General features: G+C 42.5%; 1 protein-coding gene and 1 long non-coding RNA gene across 6 annotated transcripts in view; one reads left to right on the top strand and one right to left on the bottom strand.

The window, feature by feature from the left end:
- LOC144589475 (uncharacterized) overlaps nucleotides 1-2,867 on the top strand; it is a 132,227-nt gene extending 129,360 nt beyond the window's left edge. For 3 of the 5 annotated variants that reach the window (XR_013545601.1, XR_013545603.1, XR_013545604.1), the window contains one exon: nucleotides 23-824. The gene's annotated coding sequence lies outside the window, so the exon portion shown is untranslated. Of the gene's footprint in view, nucleotides 1-22; nucleotides 825-1,457 lie in introns of those variants that run through there. The other 2 variants (XR_013545602.1, XR_013545605.1) reach the window with 1 other exon arrangement.
- On the bottom strand, nucleotides 2,423-20,081 carry LOC140707448 (uncharacterized). The gene is made up of 2 exons (XR_012087528.2): nucleotides 17,498-20,081; nucleotides 2,423-7,769 (listed from the first exon to the last, which is right to left on the bottom strand). It is a non-coding gene; the product is annotated as an uncharacterized LOC140707448 (long non-coding RNA).
- Nucleotides 20,082-25,320: the final 5,239 nt, after the last annotated feature.

Raw genomic sequence — 25,320 nt, 5'->3', positions numbered from 1 at the left:
TCTTTCTTTCTTTCTTTTCTAGGTGAGATTTGTGATTCGCAGCATGTCTTCCTTTCAGTAAGACAAATACATCAGCAAAGCTTGTGAATTTCTCTGTGTGTCTCTGTAGTTTTACACCATCACCAGAATGAGGAATTCATGAATCATTGCTAGCCCTGATTCACCAAAAGTGGTTGTTAAAATTCTGAGTCATTAAAGTGATTATTGCTTTGGCTGTGGAGAAAGACAGGATCCTTTGACACCTTTTGTTTGATTAATTGTGTTGACATGCTTGCAAGCCTTGGGGTTGTGTAGGAGATGTCCCTTGCTCAGTTAAATACAGTTATTTGGTATTTCTCAGTTAAAGAATTTTAAGGAGCAGGGCTGGGAGAGGCATCTGCCTGAAAACTTGCACTGAGGGGGAGGCAGAGGTAGATTAGATCTAGCATTAAAATATACAGTATGCATCAGCTTGGACCCAGTGTGATTCAGAGCTCTTAAAGCCTGCTCCCAAGTGAATCAGTAAAATGTATTCAGATGAACCCCCTAATGGGTCTGAATCCGTATGAAGTGTGCTGTATGAACCCAGATGCAAAACATCTGCATCTCCAAGAGGGCATCACAATGGTCAGAGCATGTCAGCCTCCCTTGGCGACAAGCTGTTGAGGCTGGATCCCATTGCTGAGGTGACAGCTAAAAGAGACAACAGTGGATTGACAGTGAATGTGCATACAAACTCACAGAATTTTAAGAAACCATTATGGCCAGAATGATTATTTTAAACAGTGTCAGCCACTAAGAAGGCTACAGGTTTTCCACCAAACTGCAGTAAGCGGATCGGCCCAACCACAGTCTGCCTTGATGGGTGCCTGTTCCAGCAAGACACATCTGAAAAATCACGTGCCTGGGCATGAACACACACTTGGAATGCAGGATGATGCCTGTCAAGGGCTATTTGTATGACACACAAAAAATGAAGGTGCCTGTGCTGTAAGAAACATGTCAAAGTCCCTATCAGTGTAATTATCTGTAGCCTAAATCTAGTAGATACTCACAACTAGAACAGACTCATTGAATGAATGGTACTTGTTAAGTCAACACTTAACATACATTCCATTGATTCAGTGGATCTACTCTAGTTGACATAAACAATTGGAACAAGCCTTTTATTAGAGCAGCTGAAAAGTCACAAAAATATGCTTGTAGAAGGACAGCTGTCCCAAGCTTTAAAACAATAATAGTAAGAATGCTATCTTTGTGAATTTTGATTTTGTCACCACTGCACTTAAGGTTGCAATTGTGTGCAGCACAATCAGTTAAAAGTACTATACACTTCTAAGTACTGTGAGATTCAGCTGAGTAAATGTGATGGATTGAATGGAGCATCTGTAAAGTATTGATGGGCTGACAAAATGTGTTATGTCACAGTACAAATCTATTCATTCTCCCCCCCCCCCAATTTTATTTTTGTCTTCCAGATTCCTGAAATGCAACTTTGGGGTACCACTAGACTTCATCTGTGTCAGAGTCAAACTGTCCTTTGGGGTGAGGTAGTAGGTTGTATAGTTTTAGGGTTATACCCTGCATGTCAGATAACTATACAATCTACTGTCTTTCCTGAAGCGGCTGTGATAGCGGCGTAGGACAGATCTCATCACCAACACAGGAAACAATGTCTAACTATCATTGCTGACGTATTGTGTATATTTATAATAAGGACTGGATAATGAGTTGAAAAATCATTATAACATATAAGACTGCACTCCTATACCCTCTTTCTTGGGTGTGCCACTGAACATAGTAGGTGGTTCTGTGATTATTAGGCCACATTCATTAGAGGTCCAAATTACAGTGCGAGACCCATCTAGCAACTGCCACTTAATATCAGCTGGGGGAGTGGAGGGAGTCCCTGTGGTTATTACCAAGGCTTATTACTTTGTGAGAGAGGAAGCAGAGTATGATCTTGCACCACATAAATAATGAGAGAAAATCACCCCAGTAGATTTGCTGTGGTAGTACTTGAGGTAAGTAAAGTGCACAGTGCAAAATGGCTGCTGATACCAAGTGGGATGGGGGTTTGAAGAGGGCCCATGTGTGTCACTAGACAGAGATGAAGGTAGATGGAGATCCAGTCACACATGGTACTAATGCTACAAAACAGCACTTGGAGAGTGGCCAGAAGTGGCAAGCCCAGATACGACCTACTGACAGCGTCAGCCTCTGGCTGGCACTGCAGAATACTCCTCAGACATAAAACATGGCTTCTAGTCAGTGGATCTGGCAGCATTGCATTGCTCACCAACTCTGTTACCACATGCAACATGGAAGCAGAACCCAACAGCTCGTGATGTTATGCTCTGGCAGGGTGAGGTAGTAGGTTGTGTGGTTTCAGGGTAGTGATTTTGCCCCAATCAGGAGATAACTATACAACCTACTGCCTTCCTTGAGGAGCAACTTTGCAGCATACTCTGAAATCAGCATCTTTTAAAATTATATAAGCATACTACAAAATTCTAAACATGGGTTTTGTGCCACTTTAATTTCACTGCCTTCCTCATAAATATACTGGCAGTTGTATTTAGGTTAGAAGCTGAGGATTTCCTGTTAGACATACATTTCCCCCTAAACCAAACTACATCTTCCTGGAGGGGGGAGGGTCCCTAACTTTAAAGCCACTTTCAAGCTACAGTACAGAGAAACCCATCAGGAATTTTGGGGTCTTTGTTACCACCAGAGTAAAGCTGTAGTTTTCTTAATGTGTTTCTAAATATTCCTAAGGTAGCATCTTAAAAATGCAATAACATATTTTGCTTTTTTGAAGAGTTTGTCTTAATATTTAATTTGAAACTACTGTGATCTGAGAGAATAAACACCATGATTGTATAGTATTCATTTTTGCATGGACTTTTCCTTGTTTTCTAACACAGACTGCCTGTCTATAAAACAGTCTTCATAACAGTTATTATTCACCAGCACACTTATGCTGTAAAACTTCCTTTGATTCAGTTTTTCCCCTTTATCACATAGATGAGCATTTGAGAGCAAGGAGACAGCCCTTATCCTCTTTTTGAACAGGATAAGGATTTTGAAATGTAAGGTTGCAGACCTCTCTGTATGTGTTTCCTTAAGAGTAAGTCTCACTGAGCTCTGTGATACATCTGAATTTGGCTTTTATAATAATTTTGACTGTGATGATTCCCCACAAAAAAGTATGAGATACAGTTACAGTGAGTTACTACTACCTCACCCTCCATTTTTCTGGGGGGAAGAAATTTGTGTTAAGCCATGGGAAGGGTGCTTTCAGACTGCTATTTCCTATCACTAATGTTTTAGCTTCCTGTTTCAATGCTGTCAGCCAGTAATTATGTGACAAGACATTCTAGCACAAATTTAAACCCACTCATTCAACTTGGTACTTTCAGATATATTAGACAACAGATTCCATCATCTACAGCTAAGATGGCAAATGAGCAGAGTATGGAACATTGTTTAAAAGTTAATTGTGGTATGTGTATGATGTGCTGTCAAGTACTGAGATCCCAGTAGGGTTTTCCCAGTATTTGAGATTTTCAAGGAGTGGTTTTATCACTGTCATTCCCTCAGTGAGATTCCATGGCTGATTGAGGATTTGAACCTAAGTCTCCTGAGTAGCAGTCTGCCACTCTACCCAGTACACCAAGCTGGCTCAGAAATTAATTAGTTGCAGCCAAATTTCAGAAATTAGAAAATCAGCGTATTGTTGTCAACATTTACTATTGAAATTTTTAACTAGGCATTATTTACACTTTTATTTAAACATTCATGTACTGGACTCTTTGCAGAGGGTATATGTCACTCATGCCTCCTCCCTAAAGGGACAAACACATATGGAAAATTGTTTTATAGTAGATACTTTAACCTTCAGAATATAAATGGAACTGGACCGCGACATCCTAAAACATTAGTTAAAACAGTAAACAATCAACATTATTTCTCTCGGAGTTTGGAATATAGTTTTAAAACCTCCCAGTTTGGGAACCAGTACTCTATATAGAAGTAATCAGCTGTTCTCGGTACTCATTTTCTTGTTGCTGAAGCTGCTTTGTTGAACTGAGAAACAGGCCGCTATTTCCTCGGGATCAGAAATTTCCTGCTCTGAGGCACTCTTTAATGAAATTTATCCTCTCAGGTAAAACTTTTTACAGTTCAGTGCCAAAAAAGTACTAGGCAGATTGGTTGCTTATATAGCATGACTTCCAACCTCATAGCTTCTGGTAGTCTTAGACTATCGCGCCCAGACGCATACCATAGACGCAATGTTCCCTCTAAGTGGCATGCATGCATGCTTGCCCAGAGCTCTGTCGGGTTCTGTACAAGTAGCCAGTGCCTGGTCTGTTTACTTTCCATTTTGAATGAAGCCCCATCCACACCCAGATACACGGAGCAAAGTTCTCACACAGCAAGACAAAAACTTAGAGGGAATGTTGCATAAGTAGTTAAAAACAGGGTGTCTCAGTATTATAATCCAAGTAGATTTGTAGGGTCAGGCTTTAGTTATGTAGTATAAATACTGTATAGTTTTCAGAGCTTAGCTATAGACCGTTTTCCCTTTGGGGGGAGATAATGTGAGCTGGTATATTCCCTTCTTCAGAAGCAAATATAGCTAGTACACAACATATGAAACATATTATTAACATGACTTTTTAACCATTAGAGGGCCTTTTTTGTGTCAGTCTGAAAAAGTAACAAAACTTAATCTATTAACGTTAATACATTAGTTCCAAGCTCTGACAATGAACATGCTACTTGGGACTCATAAGTGATATTTGGAGAGTGTTTGGTTGATGGTGGATGAGCTGAAGATAAATTGCCATAAGTAAACATGCTGATAATTTTGGCATTGACTGGACAGGTAATAGTGAAGATGTGCCAAAGTAGAGTCATAGTGAGTAGCTAATCTTTGCAGTATAGTAGGACCTCTGCATCCGTAGGATCAGTATCTGCTAATTTACATATCCATGGTCTGAAAATATTAAAAATATTAGAAGAAAAATCCTAGAAATAGATATAAAATATATCAAAAGAATGTCCTTGCCAATAAGGTAATTGCTCCTGCTGATCTATTCCCCTCCATCTCACCCTCACCCAAAAGGAATGAGTTTTTTTGCAATTTGAAAAGCAATGTGTACAAGGGGAAGGGAAAAATCCAAACTAATATCAGGTAATACCTCATTAAAAATGTGTTAATGAAGTATGGTTCCTTTACTGGATGTCAAAAAGTAGAAAAACCCCTCTCCTTGAATCCAAGGAGAGAATGGGTCTGCCTCTTCTGGAAGAGAGAAATAAATTTGCTCATTTGCAAACACTCTATTTCAAATATTTTATCCCACCTTCCAGTTAAAAAGGACACACGTTGGCTTACATCATTGAAAGACAATATTAAAACTAACAACGGTAAATGTACAGATACTAAAAAGGATCAAACAAATAGCACATTAAGAAATGGTGAACAGAAGAAACACGTAAAACACATGCAAAGCAAGCAAGACACAACAAATCAGTAAAAAAAAAATCCTACTCAGCTAGTCACTGAAGGAAAGCTTGCCTGAAGGGAAAGGTCCTCGCTTGTGGAAGGGCAATAAAGACCAGGCCAGCCTGGCCTGTGGCAACAACTACACCAGGAAAAAAAAAGAGTTGGGTGCTCTCTGATCTTCATATGGTTTGTAAATGAGAGGCTGTAATACATAGAATATTGCTTATACTGGTGTTGAAATAAATTAGTTATAAGTTAATGTCTTCAAAGCGCTAGCACCTACGAGCTCATTTTTTAAAGATAGAAATGTCTGCTATGTTACATTCATGTGAGCGGACAAAGCTAAATGCTGGCCCTCCCCTGGGTGAGCAGATGACACTGTTTGGCAAGCGGCACTCAAATTCAGTAATACTGTATTCGTAGTCTGTAATAATTTTTAAAAAGGTCTTTCCTGTGGAGTCCTATTTGGCATTTGTTGATTTACCAGGTGTGAAACCTGGATTGGTTCCTGGAAATCTCTCCTATAGCTCCTGGAAGGCTTGAGAAGAGTTAACTTTTTTAGCAGACTTACTTAACAAGTTGGGAGGCAAGAAGAGGGAGGATTATTATTATTATTATTATTATTATTGCCCATTTTAAAATCTGGAATTACAGTGGGGTCTTGACTTGAGAACTTAATCCGTATTGGAAGGTGGTTCTCAAGTCAAAAAGTCTGTAAGTCAAGTCTCCATTGAACTACAGTGCATTGAAAACCGATTCATCCCATAACAGGCCGTTTTTGTTCCATTTTGGTTTTTTTCTGGTCTGTAAGTCAAATCTCAGTCTGCAAGTCAAACCTAAATTTTGAAGCCAGAGAAGTCTGTAACTCAAAAAGTCTGTAAGTCAAGCCGTCTGTAAGTCAAGGGTCCACTGTATTATTGCTGTTTGGGAAGGATGCCGGTTTAATCCAAATTTGGCCAATTTAAGATCCACCATGCTAAAAACCTCCCGTGTACATCAGTGTCCTGCTATACTGGGGGAGGTTGAGTTTGATCTGGTTCTTGTTTCTGCTGCTTACCCGAGATTTTTTTAAAAGCATGTTCTGTTCACACAACCCATTTCTTCTGGGTGGGTTGCATACTTCTAGGGCTCAGGATGGGTCATAAACAGCAAACATGCCAGGTTCTTCTCATTTGTGAACCCCTAACCCAAGTACCCAACCTCCATCCTCTGCTTAGAAAAACAAACATATGCCCTGTGAGTGAACAGTGTGCCAAAAGCTAAAAATAAATTAAAATCTAAAATGTATTTCTCCCCCCACCCCCATTCAGTTACCATGGACTATTTAGCAACAGCAGTGCCATTTTTCTCTGTGCTGCTGATTCCCAGTAAACCACTAGACGGTATTGAGATGAAATTGTCACAGTTGGAATTTAAATCCCTGGGGACATTCAAATAGCAGCAAATGAAACCAGCAACAGAGTCAACTCAAAGAAGAAATGCATTAGGGATGTTGAACATCAGCAGGAGAATATGTAGAATTTCAAAGTATTCATTTATTGCAGAAAATCTCTTTATTTGCATTATGATGCATTATTTATTACAAGGCACTTTCAGTCTCTGAGAAAAGCAGCTGTAAAAGCTTTTCACACCACATACAAATAAATAAACTTCTTTTCATTTCAGCCTACATTGGAGAATATAGTAGAACCTGAAATAGTTTTATCCATGCATCGTCACAGCAGTGGTAGAATACTTTGATCCAATTCATGTTACTTTTAAAAAGCAAACTTTGAAAGGTACCTGGCTGAAACACGTGTTATGGCATCAGTTCCAAATGTTTTCCACAACTGACTTTTGAAAGCAGGAGCAGAATTTTTGCTTCGCAGCTGTCGCCTGCACCCTCCTGTTGCAGCTGTAGTCCAGATCCATTTCTAGAAGGAGTGCTCCTTCAAGCACTGAAAAGAGTGTAGTTGTGTAAAGACACTGAAAGGAGAAGAATGCCATTTGGATTGTCTCTGGCTTTTTTTACCTGTTGACGTACAGAGCAGTAACTGGCCTGTTGCTGAAGACACAAGTCTGTATTATCATTAAGATGAAAGTCACAAGGAGGCTGCAGACATCATGTTATTATTCAGCTTGCACATGCAGGGAGTATTTTTTGTAATTGGAAAAATGATTTGAAAAAAGAAAATACCCTTCCTGTATGAAGTGGTACGTGTCAGGATTCTTCATTCTCCATAAAGCATAGAAGAGCTGTAAGCCTATAGCTTTAATAAGCCTGTGGGGAAAAGAGGAACTGGAAAAACAGAAGGCCTGTGACAAAACCGTTTCTGAATCTGCAGAACTATAGAACAGCTTACCTGTTAGTACTTGTTTGTAATGAACTGGGGGGGAGTAAGTAATACATGCTGTACTTAAAACCCAACACCTTTAAATACCAGTCCCTTTTGTTATTTGCATTGGAGACTGTGACAAACCCAGACCTACTGGGATATGCCACACAGTTACACTAAGCTGCCACCAACCATTCCCTTTAATAAGTCACACAGACCAGGGATGGATTTTTAAACAATAAAAAGAATAAGGTTTATTTAAATACACACAGGGAAAAATAAAACAATCAGGTGAATAAGATAAAGTAACGTGGCTTATTCTCACTCATACAAGCATACAGTTTGGTTCACCCAGAACCCTTAACTTAAAGCACAGACCCTGAACCTATCAGTTCTGGCTAACCAACAGACACCTGAACCTATCAGGTTGGTACTCTGACACACAGAAGTACCCTGTCTGACACACAGACTCCCACAACAGCTTCTTCTTCCCAGCTGCTGCTTCGTCACATCCCAGGGTCTCTCAGCATCTCTCAGTGTCTCTCAGTGTGTCTCTCTCACCACACAGGCATCACATATTTATACAGTACAGCCCCTCCTCCTGATGTCCCGCCTTCCACTCCCCATAGGATGGAACTTTCCCTCCAAACCCATGACAGACAGGTAACATCAGTGCTGTATGTAACACCTCCCCTCTTTATAAGTTGTTTTGTAGGGGGAAAGCTAAGGTGCTTTTCACCAAAAAAACAACCTGAATAAAACATACAACAACAGTTATACATACCATATTATACTTATACTTACATTCTAAGTTAACCATAGCAATTAAGCATTTAAACATTTACCATATACAATACATCCATTTACCTTTATTCATACAAACCAAATCAAAAACCAGGTACATTTAACTTTTTGTCATCATTATATACACATAGTCCATGTTCTTTCGCCGTCTTCAATCTTCAGGTCTTCTTGATAAGGCGTCAGCAACACAGTTCACTGACCCTCTGACCACCTTCACTTCAAAGTCATAGTCCTGTAGGTTTAAAGCCCACCTCATAAGTTTGCTATTGTGGGTTCTCATTGTCTTTAACCATTGCAATGGTGAATGGTCAGTACACAGAATAAAATGTCTTCCCCAGATGTAAGGCTTGGCCTTCTGGATCGCGTAGACTATGGCCAAACACTCCTTCTCCACGGTTGCCAAATGTCTCTCACCTTTTTGAAGTTTCCTACTCAGGTAGGACACTGGATGCTGGTCACCATTCTCATCCTCCTGGCACAGAACTGCTCCTACCCCGCTGTTAGACGCATCGGTGTAGATGATGAACTCCCGGTCGAAGTCTGGAGCACGCAGGACAGGATAGTTGATTAACGCCTCCTTCAACCTCTGGAACGCCGCCTCACAGTCGCTGGTCCACGGGATGCGATCATCAGCCGTCTTCCTCGTCAGATCGGTCAGCGGAGCCGCAATCTCGCTAAACCTCGGGATGAACTTTCTGTAGTAGCCCACCAACCCAAGAAATGATTTGACTTTTTTCTTGGTGTTGGGTCTAGGCCAATCACGAACAGCTTCTATTTTGGCCTCCAGGGGTTTTATTACTCCTCCCCCTACCATGTGACCCAAGTATTTTATTTCTGGGCTACCCAGCTGACACTTGCTGGCCTTTACTGTTAGCCCTGCTGCACTTAACCTCTGCAGCACTAACTCCAGGTGTATCAGGTGATCTTCCCAGGTATTACTGAAGATCCCTATGTCGTCAATGTAGGCCACTGTAAAGTCACTGAGCCCTACCAAGGTCTGGTCCATCAGCCTTTGGAATGTGGCTGGTGCATTTCTGAGACCAAAGCTCAGGACTCGAAACTCATAGAGACCAAAAGGGCTGCAAAAGGCAGTCTTTTCTTGATCCCTGGGATCAATTCTTAATTGCCAATATCCCTTTACCAGGTCCAATGATGAGATGAACCGACAACCCCCTATGGTTTCAATCAGGTTGTCTAGCCTGGGCATTGGGTAGGCATCAGGAGTGGTTACACGGTTTAATTTCCTGTAATCAACACAAAACCTAATGCTCCCATCAGGCTTGTCCACAAGGACTATCGGAGAGGACCAAGGACTAGAAGAGGGGACGATTATGTTCTCCCTCAGCATCTCGTCCAGCTCCTTCCGCACCTTGTCCCTATAGGGTCCCGTTACTCGGTATGGGGATACTGCCTGCGGGGGTGCATCCCCTGTGTGGATCCGATGCATCACTCCCTTCACTATCCCCGGCTTGTTGGAAAACACCTGTTGATATTTACTAAGCAGCATTTTTAGTTCTTGCTGCTGGTCTTGGGTGAGTGCAGGACTGATCTTTACCTCCTCTGGGTTGTATTTTACTTCCCCTCTACCCTCCCAGAAGGGTAATTCAGCTTCCTCACTCTCAGCTGCTTTTATCGCGAATAAAACCCTCTGTTCCCCTCTGTAGTAGGGTTTTAGGGCATTCACATGAACCACCCTCCTTGCTTGGTTCTCCTCCTGCTCTATTAGGTAGTTCAGGTCTGACATCTTGGAAATGACCCTATATGGTCCTGCCCATTTGAGCTGCAGCTTGTTCTCTCTGCAGGGCCTAAGCCAAAGCACTTCCTCCCCTGGGTCAAAGTGCCTCTCTCTAGCTTTGTGGTCATACCAAGTTTTCTGTCTGACCTTCTGAGCTTGCAGGTTTTCTGCTGCCAGCTCTAGATTTCTCCTTAGGTCATTCATCAAGGTGTCTATGTATGTCACAACGTCTTGTGGGTCATCCTGGGTGATCTGCTCCCAATCTTGCTTGACCAAATCAAGGGGCCCTTTCACCCCTAAGTGTGCAGCAGACATGTCAGAGTGACCCCTTTGTAAGATCATGGGGCGATACTTTTCAGGTACCACCAGCTGACTTCTGATCCCATCTCCCCCTTTTGAGATATTCCTCAGGGTTTCTCTATATAAAATCCCCTTTTTCTCTATAAATCTCACTGGGGTTTCAGGTGTTAGCTGGGCGTCAGTCACCTGTTCAAAACACTTTTGGAGAGTGGCGTCTGCCTTTTGCTCCTGTCCAAATCTGCTGTCTGTGGTTAAGGTTTCCACCACAGCTTCTGAACTCCCCTCTGCTTCCGTCTCTGGCTCATCATTACCCCCCTGAACTGTCCCTGTGGTGGCTTGTGAGCGTGTAATCACTAGCACCCGTTTCACATGTTCAGCCAGGTCATTTCCCACGAGCACGGCTGCTGGCAGAGTCGATGAAATCGCTAGCCGCCAAGCTCCCCTCCAGCCTTGAAAGTTGACAGGTACCTCTGCTACTGGCAGAGAGATTACCTGCCCCTCAATCCCTGCCACCTTCATGCTCTCATTTGGGATTATAAACTCCCTAGGAATAATATCTGGATGGCACAGGGTTACCTGGGAACAAGTGTCCCGCAGCCCCCTATACTGACGGTCAAGTATTCCTACGTCCACCCCTGCTGTCTCAAACAACTGAGAATCTGTTTTTATCAGCAAGCAGCGCTTTACCTCTATAAGAGGACCATTTTCCTCAGCCTGATCAGCAGCGGTAGCTGTTCCAGACTGAGTAGCCATGGCAACAGGCTCCCTCAGTGAGACTGAGCCTTGCTCTTTCTGGACACAGAACACAGCTTTTGGCTTGGTTCCACTAGACTCCTGAGGCACCATTCCTTTTAGCTGCTTTAATTTCTGACACTCTGAGATTAGATGACCCTTTCCCTGACAGAAATAACATTTTCTGGTGTATTTTGATTCTCTCTCATCTTGTTTTGGTTTTCCCTCCAAAATCTGAGGTCTTAGTTTCATGTCTGAGGGCTTCCCTTCACCATGGGCCCCTCCCCCTTGCTGGCTTTTTCCTTTTATTCTCAAATCCAGCTCCTTTTGCTTGGCCTCAAACTCAGCCCTGATCTGTAAAATTTCTTCCTCAGCCCTAGCTTTTATCTCTTTTACTTTTTCTTCCGTCTTATCTCTGATTTCTTTTAATTTAATGTCTTTTTGCTGACTATATTTTTCAAGATCTTGCTCCCTTTGTCTGGCCTGAGCCTCATACTTTTCTTTCTTTGACATTTCTTCCACTGATAAATTGTTAATGAACTTATTTAGGAACTTCAATTCTAATTGTACCATTCTAATTTGGAGTTTCAGTTCCATCTGTTTGATCCTCATGTCCATTCCCCTTTTCTTGGCATCTGCCTCTGCCTGACTGATTTCAGCTCTTTCTTTTCTTCTGATTTCCATTTCCCTCACCCTCAGTTCATGCTGTTGGGCTAGGAGCATTTTTCTGAGTTCTGGGTTCTGCTCTCCTGTGCTGTCACCTTGCACTGAGCCAAATTCATCCTCAGAACCTTGGTCAATCTGGGGGTCTTTCACTTCACTCATGTCTGCTACTTGGCTTCGAGTCAAGGGCATAACCCCCCCTCAGAACAGGCTGCTTTAAAAAGTCAAGCCTCAAAATAAAACGACCACTTTTTTCCTTTTTGCCTCAGAACCAGCTCTCCCTAGAGATTGCTGCTGTTCTTCAGCACTAAACTTGCAACAGTATCGAGTCAGAGCCTACCCCCCTCTGCTGGGCCTCTCAGCTGGCAAGCTAGCTCGCTGTTGCTACACAGTTTTGCCTCAGCTTTTTCCCGCCAAAACTAGGCTGCCTCAGAGCACCTTAATCTAAGTCTCCCCAGTTGGCACGTTCTTCCACTAGCGCACCTCCCCGTGAGGTACACCTAGAAGATTACCTACGCGCCTCAGACTGTCCCTGACTAGACCCCCCTTGCTCTGGGCACACTTGCCAAGGCTTTGCTGGACCACTGGACAACTGGACCAGTCGTATCCCACACGCTGGACACCAATCAATGTGACAAACCCAGACCTACTGGGATATGCCACACAGTTACACTAAGCTGCCACCAACCATTCCCTTTAATAAGTCACACAGACCAGGGATGGATTTTTAAACAATAAAAAGAATAAGGTTTATTTAAATACACACAGGGAAAAATAAAACAATCAGGTGAATAAGATAAAGTAACGTGGCTTATTCTCACTCATACAAGCATACAGTTTGGTTCACCCAGAACCCTTAACTTAAAGCACAGACCCTGAACCTATCAGTTCTGGCTAACCAACAGACACCTGAACCTATCAGGTTGGTACTCTGACACACAGAAGTACCCTGTCTGACACACAGACTCCCACAACAGCTTCTTCTTCCCAGCTGCTGCTTCGTCACATCCCAGGGTCTCTCAGCATCTCTCAGTGTCTCTCAGTGTGTCTCTCTCACCACACAGGCATCACATATTTATACAGTACAGCCCCTCCTCCTGATGTCCCGCCTTCCACTCCCCATAGGATGGAACTTTCCCTCCAAACCCATGACAGACAGGTAACATCAGTGCTGTATGTAACAGAGACATCCTTCAACTAGAACAGTTCTTAAGGCAACTGACGTGTCACACTGATGCTAAATCTCTGAGCTTTGGGGCTACAGCTGCAGGCAGAGGATCAGATGGCGGCACGCTCCTCCATACAATTAAGCAAATCAGAGTATGCCCCTCTACATAGAAACCCAGCATTTCAGGGAGATGGGTTTTCTAGAGATGGGAGTATTCATATACAAATAGCTCCGCACAGCTGGACCATCCACTCGCACATCCACCGCCGTCTTCATCTCCCTTCCAATCATTCTGGAGCTCCCAGTCAGCTAACCACTCCTGGCAGAAGGAGGGAAGATGAGTCTCCCTGCAAGGCTGACAAGTGGATAGCCAACTGGAAGTCCTGGAGCAATTGGAAGGGAGAACGGATCCGCCGCTGCCAGCGGCTGTGAGAGTGGACGGTCCAACCCCAGGGCGCTGGACCCTCATTATGTCCAGCTGTGCAGGTGTATTTGTATACCCCCCCCAGCCCTTTTTTGTGTAGAGAAGCACTCGAGTTATGTGTGCTGTTGCTTTACAGCCGAATGTATTATGGCCCAGCTTGTTGTAATTCTGTGCCCTCAGAACTGACTTACAGTAACCCTAATAAATATTGTAAATAAATAAATAATAGGGCTCTCATTAGAGATTTGAGTGGTTTTACCAGTTCCACACCTTCAGTGAGCTTTCATGGCTGAGTGGAGATTCAAACTGAGGCCTACTGTCACTCTATCCACTATACCACATGGGATATCTCATATAGCTTTACCACAATGAAAACAGAATTACTTGGTCACCACAGAAAGCTCTTGCGGCTGTTTCCACTGTTAAATATATATGGCACATCAAATCCTGACTTGTGCTGGCTTCTAAACCAGAATGTTTTAGCAAACTGAGTACTTGTAATTAGTTTAACTTCGGCAATATTTTCAGATCAATAGCATACAGTAGATATTCACAATTGCTCCACTATCCACCAATATGACTAACTTCACAGGTAAATCTCAGCAACACTCAGTTCCTGGTCCCCAAAGCCTCTCTTGCTCCTTAGATACAGTGACATATTTGGATGGGAGGCTCCATCAGTCTGTGCTACATTAGTCCATCAATAGATCCACTCTCTGAATATGAATACGTATCTTAAAAATGGATTTGATTTATACCAATACCTTGTGGCTCACATGCATCCAATTTGTGTACAATGTCTACAAACTATAGTACAACCCTATCTCTTCAGATTCATTGGACAAAGATCTGCAACTCAAGAATTTACATCAGTCATTTCTCCAGCGACATTCCCCTCGCAACAAAGTCACAAAAGAGATGGACAAGGTCAGAGTAGCACCTAGAAACAATTTACTATAGGACAGTACTACAGTAGTACCCCGACTTATGAACTTAATTGGTTCTGGAACTCCGGTTGTAACCCGAAATGGTTGTAGGTCAAAACACCATTTCCCATAGGAATACACTGAAATGCAATTAATTTGTTCCGGCCAAAAAAAAAAAGTACCACGCCCAAAAAAACTCACTGCAAGACCCATTGGAAAGGTGATTAATACAGTTGTGTTCAAATTTATTCAACCCCCAATGCTGTAAAGGGGTTTAGGGACTATAGTGTACATTTGGAATTGTATTCAGAATGAAAAACTACAAGGACGTTTTAAAGAACCAAATGCAACTAAAATAACATCAATTGTTTATGTAATACAGTAGTAAATGTTTCTTTTGTGGTTTCTTCATTGCCACAATTATTCAACCCCTTAAAGACTACCACTCTGAAGAAGAGAGGTTCATTCAGGTGTTTTCGAACAGGCATTGAAAACACCTGTGGATGTCACCGAGCACCAATCAAGCATAATAAGCACCAATTAGGCAGCTTTAAAAGGACTGTGATACTCAGCTCCTTCTAGACATTTACTGGTGTGGTTACAAACATGGTGAAGTCAAGAGAATGGTCCAGGAAGACAAGAGAAGAGGTGATTTGTCTTCACAGGAAGGGCAATGGCTATAAGAAGATTGCAAAGAAGTTAAACATACCAAGAGACACCATAGGAAGCATCATTCGCAAATTCAAGGCAAAGGGCACTGTTGAAATGCTACCTGGTCATGGAAGAAAGAAGATGCTGACTTCGACTGCTGTGCGCTACCTAAAGCGTAGAGTGGTGAAAAGTCCCCGTGTGACTGCTGAGGAACTGAAAAAAGATTTGTCAGATGTGGGTATAGAAGTTTCAGCTCAGACAATAAGGCACACACTGCGTAATGAAGGTCTCCATGCCAGAACCCCCAGGTGCACCCCCTTGCTGTCTCCCAAGAATAAGAAGAGTCGACTGGAGTATGCCAAAAGTCATGTGGGCAAACCACAAATGTTGTGGGATAGTGTTCTGTGGACTGATGAAACAAAATTAGAACTGTTTGAGCCCATGGATCAACGCTATGTTTGGAGGAGGAAGAACAAGGCATATGACGAAAAGAACACCTTGCCTACTGTGAAGCATGGCGGAGGGTCAATAATGCATTGGGGCTGTTTTGCTTCTGCAGGTACAGGGAAGCTTCAGCGTGTACAAAGTACCATGAATTCTCTTCAGTACCAGGAGATATTGGATGAAAATGTGATGCAGTCTGTCACACACACCTGAGGCTTGGGAGACATTGGACCTTTCAACAGGACAATGTCCCAAGCATACCTCCAAGTCCACTAGAGCATGGTTGCAGAGAAAAGGCTGGAACATTTTGGAGTGGCCATCGCAGTCACCAGACTTAAATCCGATTGAGAATCTCTGGTGGGACTTAAAGAAAGCAGTTGCAGTGCGCAAGCCTAAGAATTTGACTGAACTGGAGGCTTTTGCCCATGAAGAATGGGCGAAGATACCCGTAGATCGCTGCAAGACACTTGTGTCAAGCTATGCTTCACGTTTAAAAGCTGTTATAACTCTAAAAGGATGTTGTACTAAGTACTAAGATTGAATGTCACTTGGGGGTTGAATAAAAACTAATAATGATGTGAGCACAGAAAAGACATTTGTGGTTATTTCATTATAAACTTAAGGTTATATTTCTCTGACCTACAAGTGCCTCTTTCATGTAAATGTAAGCAAGATGACTGAATGATCAAAATCAATGTCAAAATGGCCAAAACATTCAATTTCAGTGGGGGTTGAATAATTTTGAACACAACTGTATGTTCTGGCGGAGGGGAGGGGGAGAAAGCAAAGCAAACAAACCATGCAAGACCTTTCAGGAATGCAAAAAAAAAGCAAAAAGCAAACAAACCGTGCAAGACCCATTGGGAATGCAATTAATCTGTTCCAGCTGAAGGAGAAAAAGAAAGAAAGAAAAGCAAACAAACCATGCAAGACCCTTTGGAAATGGAAAAAAAAAAGCAAAGCAAAAAGCAAACAAACAGTGCAAGATGCTTCGGAAATGCAAAAAAAGCAAAGCAAACAAACCCCGCAAGACCCATTGGAAATGGGGGAAAGAAACACGAAAAAACAAACAAACCCTGCAAGACCCATCTGAAATGGATGGGGGGAGACCAAAAAGCAAACAAACCTCGCAAGACCCATCGGAAATGGGAGAAAAAAACAAAAAACAAACAAACCCTGCAAGACCCATCACAGCATAGAAACAAAATCCCACCACCCAGCCCGAAACCACGCTGCAAAACCCACCCAGAACAGTTTTTTAAAAGCAGAAAGCAGCACTTTACCAGACAGTTCGAAGCCTCCTCGAAGCACACTCTCGCTCTGCTGGGGCAAAAGAGCTGCAAGGAAGCAGCCTCTTCACCACCAACAATTAGCAATTTGAATTCCCCGCCTTTTTTTCTCTGCCTTTTTCTGTTCATAACTCAAAGCTCCAGTAGAAGCAAAATTTTGCAGCCAGAGCTGGTTGTTACTCAAAATGATCGTATGTCAGGACGTTCATAAGTCGAGGCACCAATGTAGAAGCAAATGATAGAGTACCAGTTATTGTCACATCCATCTCCCAGCTGAGCTTGTAACCACTTTTGATTGAACTACAGATCCTCATGGACAATGGCATGTCCTTATCACAGGTTTTGGCATGCTAGGCCTGTGCTTTTCTATAGACAACCTTTTAATGTAAACAATTACTATTAACATCAGGCCATATACTACAGATGCAGCATAACAGCCAGCTTTTGCTATAGACGCAGCTTGCAATTCTATCCTTGTATTTACGTACTTTGATATCATTATCATCTTGGAAGGGACCCTATGGATATGAAGGACACCCACTCTCATTCACTTACCCATCTTCCAATGTGATGGTACAGCATCTCCTGACAGCAAGGAGCTCCTACTCCCAAGTTAGGATGAATGGACCAATCTCTACACTAAACAAGAAATGATAGAAAAGACAATTATAGAAAATACAATTTTCACAAAACAGTGGGGTTAACATTTCAGACCCTCAGCGCACACAGTTGTAGACCTTTAGGTAGCCTTTGTGGAACAAAGATACCTGGAACAAAAGTTAGAGACAGAAGAAAACAATGAAGTACAATTCAGTGGCCAAAATCCTATTGCTTAGTGTAGTGGGGAATCTGCTAAGTCAACACTTTTGTATGTTCAGTTAATTCAATGGGCCTACTCTGGTTGCAACTCACTATTGGATTCCGTCTGGACATATCAATTGGCTTACCAGGAAGTGTCAGCAACTCTTTCGTAGTGTATTTGTCAATAACTTCTGCATGCAATGTCCCTTACTTGTCACTGTAGTTTACAATGGCTTAAGTTATGACACAATGGTTAGTCTTTAAAGTACAAGAGGATTCATTGCCAGCATTCCCTTTTATTTGTAGAAAACAATGTGTGACAGAAGGTGAAATCCAAATGTTGATCTCCACTAGACTGCTAGCCTTACAAAAGTAATCCCTGTCTGCTAAGGACATAGGAGGACCAAGTCACAATAAGTAGGTGCACTCCAGGGGAGGTGCTCACTGCTGAACTACAGCAGCTACATACGAGGGTTTACTTTATAGGAACACAGAGACACCTGCTGGTGGGTTAGCTGGAGTTTTCACTGCCCTTTACAAACCATTTTGCCAATACCTGTAAGTACTACCTAATTTAGCAATAAGAATGAATAGACAGACATTGCTTCTCTTATCAAGAGTATTTGCTTGATTTTTTAAAAAAATATAGTTTTAATTTAAAAAAAGAACAACATCCAGATTGGCCTTGTAGTCAGATGGGCACTATAGAAGTTGAATAAAAACATAAATAATATATAAATAATAAATAAATGTACTAGTCATTCTTCCATACCAATAGCTTTCAAAGCAGCTTACCGAACAAGAATGCCATTTTGAAAAGCATTTAACTACTATACCAGCTAAAACTAAGAGGAAAAACACAGCAACAGGAGCAGCATCAGCAGCTGAGAAAAGCTTCTATATGAAAATGCTTCAAATCCAGGTCAGCTGACAGGCTACATGGATAAAACATTTAAAATCTGGGCAAAATCCGGTCACCTGGGTAATATGGCAAACCTACAATAAGGCCACTGATCTAAGAGCATGCACTGCCTGGATCTCAGGGCTGAAAAGGTTATGCACACCTGCTCATATACTGGAGAGAGTCTTCAGTTGGAACGTCTGCCATGAGATAGGCCATGTTAACCATTGGACTCCTCTGAAGCCCAATAAGGAATCGGGTCCCTACACCTTCAATCTTTGCTGACAAAAAAGTTATCTGTTGAACAGATAACCTTTTGGCAATAAGTTAGTAAATAGGGTGGAGATAGATCCAGGTCAGACCCAAGGACTTTTTTTAAAAAATACTTTCTCCCTTCCAAAGGCCTTGATATAAATTGGTTTTGCTGTGCTGCTTAAGAAAAAAACTAGCTTATAGCTGCCTCTGTGAAATATTGTCTGATTTTGTCCTTGGTCTCAATCTGTTTCTCTTTTTCTTCTCCCAAATGGAACTTTGCTTTGTTGATTTATGAGGCCTAATGACCTCACTGGATGGAATTATATCAGCCGCCCCCCACGTTACACACATCCCTATGTTACACAGTACTCTGTTATTCTTACTGCACTCTATAGATTTATGATGGCTTTTACACCAGGCAATATATGATGAAGTATGATGTTTAAAGAAAAAACCCAAAGGGCCAAGGGACATTGATGTGGTCGGAACTGAACATAATACGGTGATCTAGGATTTCCTTTCCTTTACAGGTTTCACTCTGCAGTAGACTTCCGTGATTTGTCAGCTGTTACCAATAACCAGTGGTACGAGGATATAAGCTTTATGAAAGCTGGAAAGAGGCTTTCCAATTTTATATATTCACTTAGCACAAACATCTAAGCATCATATAATTAAAAGTGAACATGACAGTATACAATACCAAAAGCAAAAATAAAAACACAGCATAAAAAGTCATGAAGCTGTAAAATTTGGGATAAAAAGACCTGCTAAATCTGGAATTGAAACCTATACTAGAGAAGGTACAGTAAGTTGCAGTATTATGAGGATGCAACTGGATGACGATACGCCTTCCCAATCTCCCTTCAATGGATCTCTTTTGGAACTTTGAAATAAAATACCAGAACCAGGAAAGACACCAACCAGAGTAACTCCAATAGCATAATGTTTAGCAGCAAATTGCTGCCAGTAGGAATGGTTTTTTTTTAATTTCATGGACTTTGAATCGATACTTTTCTATCCTGAAGTTTTGCCAGACAGAGATGCATAAATGTGGCTCACCTGGGGAAAAGACCTTACCTGGAAGGCTTTGAGGCCCAGCTGAGGTCCTGATTATACTGGTAAAAGAACTGGCATCTCAACCACATTTAGCTAATTGGCTCAATATTTTTAAAAAGTTGATAACAAGATTTATTTATTTATTTATTTATTTAATTTATACCCTGCCTATCTCGCCCACCGGGCCACTCTATAGATCCACTGTGCATTGTGTAATTTCCTCTCCCTCCCACCTGACTTGCGTTATTCTGTTCAGAAGCGTGTCATTTAAGCTCCTCCTGGCAGGAGGTTGAGTGCTATGTGAGAGAGCCTCAGAATTGTTTTTGTCGCGCACCCCCAGGGTCTCCTGTATATTTTCCCACTCACACAGGTTCACCTTCGGACACAACTTGTTCTTTTCACCCTTTTTCGCTGCCACCAGAGGGTATTACCCTCACTGCACCAATTATGAATCTCAGACTACTGCTGCCAAATATAACAAGGTTTATTTATGATTTGGTAGTTAAATCACAGAAGAAAAAACATGGATGTTCTTTTGTTATTCATACAATAAATGTGGATTTGATTATATGTAAGCTTGCTTGTATTCATTCACTTTAATCAAGGTCTTGATATATTCTGACATTCTATGTATTTCTTACTACTTTTAACTCTTTTATTTTCTCTAACACACCAGCTATCAATCTCTCTCTGTCTCTCCCAGTTCTCTTGACTCCGCCCCTCCTGTCCTGCCATAGGCTCCTGCACTAGAGCTCCAAAATGACTGACAGGAGTGACGTGTGGGGTGTCCGCCACAGTGTGTTCCCTGCTTTCTTCTCTTCATTCATTAAGGTGTCAAGCAGACAGTTTTAACCATATGTGGTTAAGCTATATTCCCCCTCCCCCCCAAACAACAACAACAACTCAAGGTAAAATATGAGGGTTCTGGTCTTGGATTAGCCAAAAAAGCCACAGTTAAATCGGAGACAGGAACAGTTACTTTCTAAACTACAGCCGACAGAACACAAGCGGCCACAATGGCTTGGGTGTTCTGGGAGTCGTACTCCCAAAAAATTCCCATCTATAACTGAAACTAGCTGTTCTTGATTCACAGCAAATGGGGAAAGTACAATTAGTTAAAAATGGAACCAGATGCTTTTGATCTGGGGGAGGAGAAGCACGCTTCTATAGATCATACTAAACTCTGACTAAATATAACATTGAAATCAAGTTCAAATTATATTACCTTTGAACTGAGAGTGCCGCCATGGGAGGAAAGTTGCCAAATGCTTCAGGGAAATTGATGGAGAACAAAAATCATTTTCCACATCACAGGTGCAAGCCTGTACACAGTAGCACAGAAACACATTAAACTGTGGGATCTTCTGGGTGGAGAATTTGTTCTCTGTTATGTACCCAACAATCCAGATGATGCAAAGCTTATCTCAGGAGCAACAGTAGTGAAAGTGACCAATACCCTGACTTCTTGAACTGTTTTAACCACCTAGAGCAGTGGTTCCCAACTGTTTTTGGTCTGCGGACTGTTTGGGGTGTATGTGCTCTATGCACAGACCGGTTTGGGGGGGCACCCCCCGCTTACTGGTGAGCGTGTCATGCTTGCAGGTGGGTGTGTGGCCTTCATGCTAACGCTTCCCCCAATGCCGCTTCCCTACGGGGAAGCTGCTGTGGGGCAGCCAGCCCGAGAAGTGCCCCGATGCACGACTTTGCTTCTTTGCTTGTTTGGTCACTCCCCACCCTCCAGCCGGCTAACAAGCAGCTGCTCTTCTCCCCCCCCCCGGCTTACCTGCCTGTGTCCTCCTTCATCTGCAAGAAGCCGGGATGTGGAGCTACTTGGGCCGCGGACCAGGGGTTGATGACCTCTGACCTAGAGCTTTGTAGCAGAGGTGAAGGCCAGGCAGCAAAAGCTTCTTGGGTAGGAAGCTTTCAGTTTTAACAACAACTTACTACTAAACAGCAAAAGAAAAGAAAAGAAAAAAGAAAAGACAATATTGCAGGAAAGCTAATTTTTGAAAGATTATTCCATGGTTGTTGTTTTTTTTAAAGTTTTTTTCAGAAAAAGCTCATTAGCAATCCACTGTTAAAGGCTTTAAATTCTAGTGCCAATATAACAGCAAATAAGGAAGAACAGAATAACAAAAATCTTGCAAATGCTAATTTTAAAGAGCTTTCCAGACTTTTCAAGTATTTTTATATGATTTCTTAGGATGATGCTGGAGAAGTAGGATTTTTAAAGTAAGTGTGACACCTCTGTGCTCATTTACTACCAAGTGGGACAAGGGGAAAAGAATGTGAAAGAAATGTTCCATCTGAAAGGGGCTCTGAGTAGGATTTATTTCCAGGTAACTGTTAATAGGATTAAGATTTTGTGTGAACTAAATACAATGGGGAAAAGAAACAACCTTCAGAAGTCAGCTGCAGTTATACTTTTATAGACTAAAGCCAAAATATAACACCTGAAGCAAAAATTAAGAAATCTTATATGACAGAATCAAAAAACATTAAAAACAATTTCAACATTAAAAAAAACCTAAGATCATGGCCACTGGTCCCATCACCTCCTGGGAAATAGAGGGGGAAGATATGGAGGCAGTCACAGATTTTACTTTCCTGGGCTCCATGATCACTGCAGATGGTGACAGCAGCCGTGAAATTAAAAGACGCCTGCTTCTTGGGAGGAAAGAGATGACAAACCTAGACAGCATCTTAAAAAGCAAAGAGATCACCTTGCCGACAAAGGTCCACATAGTCAAAGCTATGGTTTTTCCTCTAGCGATGTATTGCAGTGAGAGCTGGATCACAATGAAGGCTGACCGCCAAAGGATTTATGCTTTTGAATTGTTGTGCTGGAGGAGACTCTTGAGAGTCCCCTGGACTGCAAGGAGATCAAACTTACCCATTCTGAAGGAAATCAATCCTGAGTGCTCACTGGAAGGACAGAACCTGAAGCTGAGGCTCCAGTACTTTGGCCATCTCATGAGAAGAGAAGACTCCCTGGAAAAGACCCTGATGTTGGGAAAATGTGAGGGCAAAAGTACAAGGGACGACAGAGGAGGAGGTGGTTAGACAGTGTCATCGAAGCTACCAGCATGAATTTGACACAACTCCGGGAGGCAGTGGAAGACAGGAAGGCCTGATGTGCTCTGGTCCATGGAGTCACAAAGAGTCAGACACGACTTAACAACTAAACAACAACAACAACATGATAGAACAATCTTGGAAACCAACGTTCCAATGTGTTTAGGCGTTACCAATTCATTTCCTTCAGTCTGAATCATTATGGCTGCCTACACTGTGAAGCCAATTAATTTTCTCTCTTGCGTTTTGGGCACCATAGCCCCATAACTTTATTATTATTATTAAATGATACATCAATATATCAGGTACCATTTCATTATGGGTATGTTTTCCTCAGTTGCACTGATACCTCTGGAAGTGATACAATACACGCAATGAACGAGGCACCTCTGCCTAGGGCTGTGCTGCTTCCCTGACAATTTCATCTGTGCCAAGAACTTATGTTGAACCATCAATATAAGTTTGCCAATGCATCGACACTTTAAAAAATTAAATGGGCAGCTGTGAAGTTGCCTTCCACAGTGGTTTGAGTTTGAAAAAGGTTTGATAGAATTATTTATTTATTTATTTATTTATTTATTTATTTATTTATTCATTCATTCATTCATTCATTCATTCATTCATTCATTCGTTTAATTGATCCCACCCATCTAGACAATGTTTACTCTGGGCGGCTCACATCAAATAGAATAAAAACGGTTAACATATAACAACAATTTCACAACAGTGAACAATCATTCAAGATGGAGATAAAAGATAAATCAAGTGGTGCCCAGAGGGAAGGCCTGCCTAAATAGCCAGGTTTTGAGTTGGCTTTTGAAAATACCCAGCAAAGGGGCCAAGCGGGTCTCGGAGGGGAGATTATTCCAAAGATGGGGAGCCACTGCCGAGAAGGCCCAGTTTCTTGTTTTTTTCCTTCCGGGCCTCCCTCAGCGTTAGGCTCCTCAGCTGCCCCTCCTGGCTAGAACGAGTGATATGAGTAGATCTAGATGGGAGGAGGCGTTCAGCCAGGTATCGAGGTCCTAAACCATTTAGGGCTTTATATGTAATCATTAAGACTTTGAAATCAATGCGGAAATGAATGAGCAGCCAATGTAAGGCGGCCAGAGTGGGAGAGATATGCTGATGTTTTCTCACCCCACTAAGAAGTCTGGCTGCTGCATTCTGCACCATTTGAAACTTCTGCAACAATCTCAAATGTAGCCCCACGTAGAGCACATTACAGTAGTCTAATCTCAATATTATGAGCGCATGGCCAAAGTGGTGAGCGCCCCAACATCAAGATAGGGACACAGCTGGGCAATCTGCCAAAGATGGAAAAAGGCAGAGCGGGCCACTGACGCCACCTGGGTTTCCATGGTGAGTGCTAGATCCAGATGGACCCCCAAGCTGCAAACCTCACTCTTCATTGTGAGGGTCACCCCCCCAAAAGAGAGGGAGTTCCCCAAACCACCAATGGTGGGGCCACCCACCCTCAGGACTTCCATCTTGTCTGGGTTCAGCCTCAGCCCTTTTTCTTGCATCCATTGCAGTACAGCCTCCAGACAGTGTTGAAGGGACAGAACGGCATCCACTACAGTTGGATAAAAGGATATGTAGAGCTCGGTATCATCAACGTACTGATGGCACAATGCCCCACATCCCCTGATGACCCCACCCAGTGGCCTCATATAGATATTAAGCAGCATTGGGGACATAATTGAGCCCTCCAGAACCCCACAGTTGAGGCTCCATGGGGCCGAAGCTCTCCCCCCAAGCGGTACTCCCTGAGTGCCAGGCCACCAATTCCCAACTTAGAGAACCTCCTCAGGAGGATACCGTGGTCAACAGTATCAAAGGTGGCTGAGATATTGAGGAGGACCAGCAGAGATGTTTTACCCCATCAGCCTCCCTCAATAGGTCATCCAACAGGGCGACCAATGCCATTTCTGTACCATGGCACAGACTAAAACCTGTCTGGAACTGATCCAGGGCATTTGTTTCATCCAAATGAATCTGAAGCTGATCGGCCACCACCCTCTCCACCACTTTGCTAATGAAAGAAACATTGGCGATGTAGCTGCCAATATCGTTCGCCGCCAAATTTGGTTTCTTCCTGATGGGCCTAATGAATGTCTCCTTGAGGGCAAGAGGAACCCTGCCCTCCAGGAAAGACCCATTAATTATTGCTGTGGCCTATTCATTTGTTATAGGCCTGGCTGCTTTGATTAGCCAGGCCGGGCAAAGGTCAAGGGATGAGGTGGTGGCCCGACAGCAATCAAGTGCTTTGTCCACAATATCTGGTGTCACA

Source organism: Pogona vitticeps, chromosome 5 (genome assembly GCF_051106095.1).
Source record: "Pogona vitticeps strain Pit_001003342236 chromosome 5, PviZW2.1, whole genome shotgun sequence".
In the NCBI taxonomy this organism is placed as follows: Eukaryota; Metazoa; Chordata; class Lepidosauria; order Squamata; family Agamidae; genus Pogona; species Pogona vitticeps.
This window is presented reverse-complemented; position numbering and strand designations above follow the sequence as displayed.